The following is an 8,641-nucleotide window of genomic DNA, read 5'->3' as shown; positions in this document are numbered from 1 at the left end:
AATAAACATATAAAATATATGTTTGGATTTAAAGAAGAATACATTTTACAGCTACAGATATTAGCTTTTAACCCCTTCAGCGCTAATGACAAGGGTAACTCGTCATGGACTTTCCATTGATTTCAATGGAAAGTCAATGGAGCTCATCGAGCACCCTTAGCAGCCAAGTGGTTAAAAAACCAATGAAATTCACTGAAAAAACCATAGGTTATAGACCATATATAGTTAGGAATTAGCATTTACAAAACCTTGAAAATTCACTGAAAAAACCATAGGTTATAGACCATATATAGTTAGGAATTAGCATTTAAAAAACCTTATTTTACTCACACAAAACCATTGAAATTCCATATATAGTTAGTTGTACTAACTATATATATCGCGCACCCGCAATCCACTGCTGATGATGTCACATATTACATCATTCATGACATGGTCTGTGACATCACTGATGACATCACTGATGACATCTCAAATGACATCACTGATGACATCACTGATGACATCTCATTTGACATTACTCATGACATCATTCATGTGATGATACGATGAACCTCTTCAGACTCTAATATAACCTTAGATACACTCAGTGTAAACAGACACTCACAGTCTTGCAAAGAATCAATCACACCTCCATTTCCTCAACTATATAGTTAAACACACCTTACTTATTGAAACATATAATAACACATATTTACTCTATACAAGTTCACAATAATCCATACAGCCACTCACACATTCACTGGCTCTTATGCACAGTTATTTATATATGTCAACTACCACATGTACTGTGTTTTACATATGTACTTACTTTGACATGTAGCACTGAGATATCCATTCACTCACCAATACACTCATGCACACAGTAAACCGCCCATACAGCTGTTTCCACATGCACTTTTGAAGCCATACATCTAGTGAATCAACTGTTCACACATCTATGCACAGAGTCATTCACCTCCCAGACACCCACACACACACTCAGTCTCCCATACAAATACTTGGCCAACTAATCAATAACCCATATAGTTAGCTAATGATCAACAATTGCATCAGATTACAAAACAACAGACACAATGGTGCACAATTTAAAATAGTTTAGTCACTAACCCATGCATTCAGTGAGACACATTTAATCCCTCACTTATACAGTCAGTCATGCACCTACTAAATACATCATCCAGACACTTATACATCCACTCATTCTTCAATATATAAGACATATTTTAACTTTACAGAAACATACAGTCACTGGATGTTATCATCAGTGATGTCATCAGTGATGTCATCAGTGATGTCATTTGAGATGTCATCAGTGATGTCATCAGTGATGTCACTTACCATGTCATGAATGATGTAATATGTGACATCATCAGCAGTGGATTGCGGGTGCGCGATATATATAGTTAGTACAACTAACTATATATGGAATTTCAATGGTTTTGTGTGAGTAAAATAAGGTTTTTTAAATGCTAATTCCTAACTATATATGGTCTATAACCTATGGTTTTTTCAGTGAATATATATATATATATATATATATACATTTTTTTTTTTTTAAATCTTTATTTTAACAGTCTAGAAAGTTTGCGGCCATCAGCAGCTCCAGTGCAATTTCAGGTGCAATTGGGAATTCTGGTATTTCTGTGGAACTGTTAGTGTAGCGCACTTTATAGGTAAAATACATACACACTTTTCCATCAGATGAAATCAATTTGACATACATAGCATCAGGGTCTTCACACCCACCGTAGGTCTTCTCTTCTCCATCCATGGTCTTTCAAGAGCTTCTTGGCCTTTCCTTAATAGATTTGAAGCATATAATTCTGCTGTGACGCCCGCTGTGACTGCACCCTGCCCAGCAACGGAGTGCAGCAACCGGAGCCCAACAGCCCAACAGCACTTCCGGAGCAAAGGGAGAGGAGATATAATATATATATATATATATATATATATATATATATATATATATATATATCATATATACTAACCTTCAAACATTGCACAACACAAAGTTCGCTATGATGTGGAAAAGCAGGATAAGAAATACATTTTTAATTTGTCTTTGTACGACAAGAAATGGTAAAAGAAACTCCAGAAGGAGTAAATACTCTACCTGCTAAGTCCAGTGCACGCACATCAGATACACATCTACAAGAGATAAGACAAAGTAACAAAGTCAATTTGGCCGATAATTGTTTGCGCGATAAACCATCATTAGCCGGCCAAGACTGCAAGAATCTGAGAACAATGGAAACATCCCATAAGGTGTGATATTTGGGTTGAGGAGGATTTACCAACCTGATACCTCGAAGAATCTTACAAACCAAAGGGTGTTCCCCTACTGGTTTACCGTCAATATGAGGGTGACCCGCTGAAAGGGCGGATCGAAAATTATTGACTGTCCTGAAAGCCATACCAGACTTGGCTAATTCGGACAGAAAATTCACAATTACAGTGATACGGGATCCCAAAGGATCACTCTGTTGTTGACCACACCAACGCACCCATCGCCGCCAAGCAGACTCATAACGTTTGTGAGTGGAAGGTGCCCAAGATTGAGAGAGGAAAAAGAGAGCGTCTTGCGAAACTCCCGGCACTTGCCAACGTCGCCGGAAAGTCTCCACGCCATGAGAGACAATTGGCCCTGTAACCATTGAACCACTGGCCGCATGAGTTTCGTGAAACACCATGGAGCGGACGACAGACCGAAGGGCATGGCAGTGATTGCGCCACTGAAACTGGAAAAAACGACGATGAGGAGGAAAAATTGCCACCGCCAAGTAAGCATCCTTCAGGTCTAACCGAACCATCCAATCGTGGCTCAACAACATGTCTCGTAAGAGATGAATGCCCTCCATTTTGAAATGGCGATACACTACGCCCACGTTGAAGTCTTTCAGATTGAGAACAAGACGGAAACCCAGATCTTTCTTGGGCACAAGGAAAACTGTGCTTACAAAGCCGTGTGGATGCAGCGTTGTCTGCACAATAGCCCCTTTGAGCAACAAAGACTGAATCTCTTTGTCGATGAAACTCATCTCTACGGGGGAAAAACTTAGAGGTCTTGGAAGCATCGTCTGAGTAGGAGTGGAATAAAACTCTATCTGAAAACCCTGAACAGTTTGAAGGATCCAAGGATCCGAAGACAGGGCCTCCCACCGGGGAAAGAACTGAGACAGACGACCTCCCACCATGTGATCCCCGTAATGTAAAATGGGTACCTGAATATGAGGAGTCTCCAGACTGGTACTGCTGACCTCGATAATTGCCTCGCTGACCACGGCCTCTGCCGCCTCTATTCTTGGAGGGGTAGAATTTGGACCTTTGGGCAGTTCCTCTGCCCCTTTGCTCAGAACCTCTAGAGGTCTGTTGTCCTCCACGGCCGGAACCGCGACCTCTAAAGCGGCTGGCCCTGTTAAAAACACCAGTATGGAATACTTTTTTAATGTTAGCTTGCGCTTTATCCAGAGCAGAGAAAGTCGCTACGTATTTCCCCATCTTTTTAACAAAGTCCTCTCCAAAAAGCATTCCATTGGCCAGGGAACCTGGCTCTGTGGTAGCCATCTCTGCTAATTGTGGATCTATCCGCATCAAAAATGAACGTCTCCTTTCGGTAGACAAAGCAACATTTGCATTCCCCAAAAAACACATGGCACGTTGTGCCCATTCCATGATATCCGAAGGGTCCAGAGGGGTACCTTTATCTTTAGCCACAACTGCGGCATCCAAAATCTTAGTCAAAGGGCCAGAAATATACAAATCTGGCGTATCAGTGACCTTACCAAGTAAAGAGGGTCGAGGGCACTCAGACCTAAGCGTAGCCCTGACCTGGTTTTCAAAACCCTGGCGGATATTATTTTGGACATAATGCGCCACCTCCATACAAGCCTCCCCGTTTTTAAGTAAGTGCCGGTCGGGTAGGGAGAGTTGTATTTATTCTTATCCTCTCCTCCTTAATTGCAGAATTTGTGGCCTAAAAAATTTCATTGGCTCCAAACCGACAACAAATACGACATTTAATTGGCCTCAACATTGATGAGAAGGACCAATATCTCACTAACTAAAGTACAAAAATGAATAAATCTTTATCCAGTGACACGGCATCAAAGAAGTATACAACTTGCTTAACTATACTATCTCTCCAGTTAATATAATTAATTTCATGCATTCATTTTTTAGAAAGAAGAAAATACTTGTTTTTAACTCGTCTGTCCTGAGGAAGGTGCCACAACACTGCAAAAGCACCGAAACGCGTCGACTAAGGACTTTTTTGTTTGTATATTTATGTAATATGTTCATTATTTGATTTTATGTATTATGTTTATCAATTGATTTGTGATTTATGCCAAATTTTGATCAAAGTATAAGCATCAGTGACTCTGTGGTAGCGACCGTAAAGTGGAATTGTTGGATAGATTATTATATTATGTACCAGAGCACATGATCATGATCATGTTATATAATGAATGCATGACTAGATTATGTTTTTAACCAATATGAAGAAAAAAAATGTAAGTAAATAAAATCTGAGAGACAAAAGTAAATCTAGTGTTGTGTAGTAATAATTATCAGTGTCACATTTGAATACAAAGTAAAATTGACTTGTGTGTAGACCTTTTGGTCACCAATTAGAAGTATAACAACACAGAAAGGAATTCTCTTTGTTTATTCTATTGGCAGGCCTAACACAGCCTTTTTAATACATAAAAGTGACCCCTAGGGTAGGCCCTAACAGGGGTGGGGGAATCATATCGCCCAACGCCCAAACCATGTTAATTTTTATGACAGGCAAGAAGATTTACTGTCTATTTTGTCCAACGGACAAGTAGACATTAAATCACATAAATAATAAATGATCTGTGAGCACTCTGGGGCTCACAGGCAATCACAAATGTTAGCAGAAAGCCAGAAAACCTTTGGAGGTCTCTGCCTGGCTATAAGCCAATGACTGGGCTCTAGCGAGTGATTGGCTGTGTGAGTTAAATGGCAGAGTCTGTGTTATTGGTGGGCCTGGCAGCTCAGATGCTGATTATCGGCACTTCCGAAGTTTTCTGCTCTGCAGATCAAATGACGACCAGAAGGAGTCACTCTTCTCAATCCCGTCAAAGTCGTCACGTAAAACCCTGGATTGGGTGGAGGAGGGTCTCTGCTGTTTGATGCTCCTCACACGTGAGGAGAACATGAGGGCATAGGCCAGGGCCAGGGGAGGCTGAAACCCGCCATAAGGAAATTGGAGATGCGGCATGCAAAGTCATAGCCGGGGGCGTCGCTCCCACCCCTGCTCTCACATGGGAAATCATCACCAACGCCCACCCTCTCTTCCCTTTTCAGCGCGGCCGCGAGTGGGAAATACAGAGACCGCCACAGGCGGCATGATGCTAAGAATCTGGGGAAACTGAGTAGTACTCATTTGACTGGCTTGAACTAAGGGTCTGGACTGCAGCCTTCTATTGACAATTTCTTTACTGTGACTGGTGCCCAGAACCAACTACTGACTACAACTTTTGCTGGTGTTGAGTGCGCGCCTTTCCCCAACGAATTATGCAACCAGCAAGATGGTCAATCTACGGGTCAGCCCGGAGCGGTGGTTACATTCACTGATAACATCCAGGGGATGCACACTGGAGAACAGCAAGCAGCACACAAGTCGTCACTAAAGTGGATATGCTGCAAAGTGAGTCACCCTGTCTTCCCTTCTCTACATGCAAGTCTCAGGTCAGTGTGTATTCTGTTGTGACGGCCCCTCATGTTATTACTACCACTTATAATCCTGACTCAATAACATTGCATTTTGCAGCAGTGCCTGCACTAACACCCTCGTCGGCTAAGCCCCGCACCGTAATTATAACCACTTTCGTAATGTTTGACTCTAGTCTCTGGCTCTGAGGGAGGGGTAAAACTCATAATTATATGCAGTCCCTGGCTTGGCTAGTCTGTCTTACTGTTCCCTCTACGTATATTGCTCAGTTCGACAGTGGCACAGACAGGAATTATAGTCCTGGCTCACGAAAAATTAACTGTAATCCACAGGTGGGCTTAAGGTACCTGTTGATTCTTTGGATTGTGGGGATAGGTTATTTTTGTTATCTGATGTTTCAGGCTTCTGGGCCTGAAGATGAAGTGGCAGTTACAAGCTCTGCAGTCTCATAGAATAGCAGCAGTACCTCCCCTGAGGATGAGAGTACCATGGTTAAACGGTTAAACCATTGGAAGGGGGATAAACATTTTAAATCAACTACTGGGCCAAGCAGGAAGCCAGCAGCTTCTGCGCTTAAGTGGGACTATTCTGCTAGCAACAAGTCTATCATGAGCAACCCCAGGACACATGAATTGATTTCAAAATAGCGCATGTTGATTACTCAACTATAATTAAAGCTGCAAAAAGTGGCAAAAGTGAGCATTGTATTATATTATAGTCATGTGCTAGGATCTGCAATTTACAGTGAATGTACACTAAATATACAGGGTATTTCGCTTTTTCAATTTCAGTTTGCATTTTTGGTACTTTAGCCCAGAATAATCAAGTTCAGAGCATATCTGTTACACTGCTAGTATTGAATGTTTCTTGATTTTGAGGTTATTTGCCTCAACTATATGTAGGTTATTGGGTTTTATGTTTCTGAGGCCCCCTTTTGTTGTGTTTCCTGTTTATTCTGATTTCCTCAACCACCCAGAGTGTTGACCTACTGATGTCAGGGGTGAAAGATGCTTCTGTAAACCAGAATATTGGGGGTTAAACCAAATTGCTCTTCCTGCCCAGAATAAACCAACCCCTGCCTACTTGCTAAGAAAAGTGAACCCATAATCTTACAGATGCTTCACGTTTGTCTTGTATCTTTCAGTTGCTAGTGGCTATAGTCCCTTCTCGTCACATTCATCTTTCTTTCTGCCGCTCACTCCCTGCTTAGCGCCTCAACTCCTGTTCTACAAACCTGACCACCTCTCTTCCCAGCATTCTCTTTGCACACTTCCTTGCATTCTTGTACACCACTTCATCACTGTAGCCCTCGCATCTCCAACTCAGGTCCCACATAGTTCCACTCTGTGAACTCACTGTAACCACCATCTGTCTCTTTTCTCCTGGCTAGTAAGTCTGTCACCCGTGTCTTTTATGCTACATGCTCATGAGCCACAGCATTACTCACCCCTAGGGGCATAGAACATGTAGTGAGTTGGAGACAAATGGGCCAAGCATAAAACCTGTATTCTGTGTAGTGGATGAATAGGGGATGGAACCTGTATCATGTAATGAGAGAGAGGAGGGATAACACTATTCTGTCTGTATTGAGAGAAATGGGTAACATGAAGCTTATAGTGTGAAGGAATAGAAAGAAGCAAAGGGTGATGGGATGGAGCCTATGATGAGTCAGTGGAAGGGTTATGGACTGTAATTGAGAGGAAAGGGGATATATTTAGCGTTTATGGTGAGAGGAATATAGAATTTTATAGGTTGCTGTAAAGGAATTTGCGTGGTTGCTTACTACTGATGGGTAGAAGCAGAGGGCAACTTTACTTAGCAGGGTGTAACCGATTAGTAAAAGCAGCATCTAAATGATTTAGGTAGTAAAGGAGACAAGTGGATTTTATTACAGGACAAGAATATTTCTGTACCACTTTGTCCTTTGGACAAGTAATTTTTTTCATTAATTCCACACCCCTGCCCTAAATATGCCATGGAGCAGGGTGCAGTGTATTTAAAACGTTGGATAAGTACTTTTTAATTTTTATGTGTCCTGGTAGTGAAAAGCGCTTATATTTGTTTTTCACTACTGCAAGGCCTACCTCCCTGAAGGATAACATTGGGTTATGTTCTTACATTTAAGAACTGAAAACGTTCAATTGGGAGAAGGCAGCAATGTGGAGTTTGGTGTCTAAAGAATTGTAGATTAAAACCTTCTTTAAAGGTAAAGTCAGATGCTAAGTCATAATTGTTGAAATGCCAGTTTTAGAAAGTTGCCATTTTATTGTCCCAACTATTTGGTGCCTGTGGCACTAGATGAGTCACATGACTTGGTATAGCTGGCAGGTAGTCTTTAGGTATTGTTCCCAGACAGTGAGGCGTTGTTAGGATGGGCCATCTCTATTAGGATGAGGAGAGGAGTTGTCACCTACCTTACTTGCATATCACACTCACAGAAAGTTTCACACTTGGCTTGTGTGCCCCCAGACAAGCTGGGGTCAGGGCAGCGAGGAAGGAAATGCCAGACACCTTTGGGGGCGGGAAACTACAGACGCTTCTTCTGCTTCAAAGTTGGGACCAAGGATATATAGTTGACCCTCAATTTCAACTTTTCAGTACACATCTAGACCCATGGAAGGCTCAGAAGAGGTACTGCTGTACTGCACTGCCACAAGAAGGGCTGCTACTCTACTGCCTGTTACTCTGTTGCCCTGCTACCCGAGTGAGAAGGACTGAACCTGCATCTTGAAACCCAGACCACCAAACTGACTCCAATGGCTAGTTGGCTGGCCTCCTGACCAGAGCCACGGGGACAAAAAATGCTCAAACCACCTTGAACACTGAGCCTGGACTCTGCCTATTGTGAGTCCTGCTACCAAATTGGTGTCACCTTCACCCTGGGCCTTTGAAAGGGTGCCTCAAGGTGTCCTACCAACCAAGCAGTGGTCGACATGGCAT

The 8,641-nt window shown here is 42.2% G+C and overlaps 1 pseudogene; it reads right to left on the bottom strand.

Moving 5' to 3' along the window:
• Nucleotides 1-1,570: 1,570 nt before the first annotated feature.
• LOC144763823 (elongin-C pseudogene) lies at nucleotides 1,571-1,890 on the bottom strand (annotated as a pseudogene).
• Between the last annotated feature and the right edge of the window lie 6,751 nt (nucleotides 1,891-8,641).

This window comes from Lissotriton helveticus, chromosome 6, assembly GCF_964261635.1.
Source record: "Lissotriton helveticus chromosome 6, aLisHel1.1, whole genome shotgun sequence".
Lineage (NCBI taxonomy): Eukaryota > Metazoa > Chordata > Amphibia > Caudata > Salamandridae > Lissotriton > Lissotriton helveticus.
Note: the sequence above shows the minus strand (reverse complement) of the source record. Positions and strands in the feature narration are given on the sequence as shown.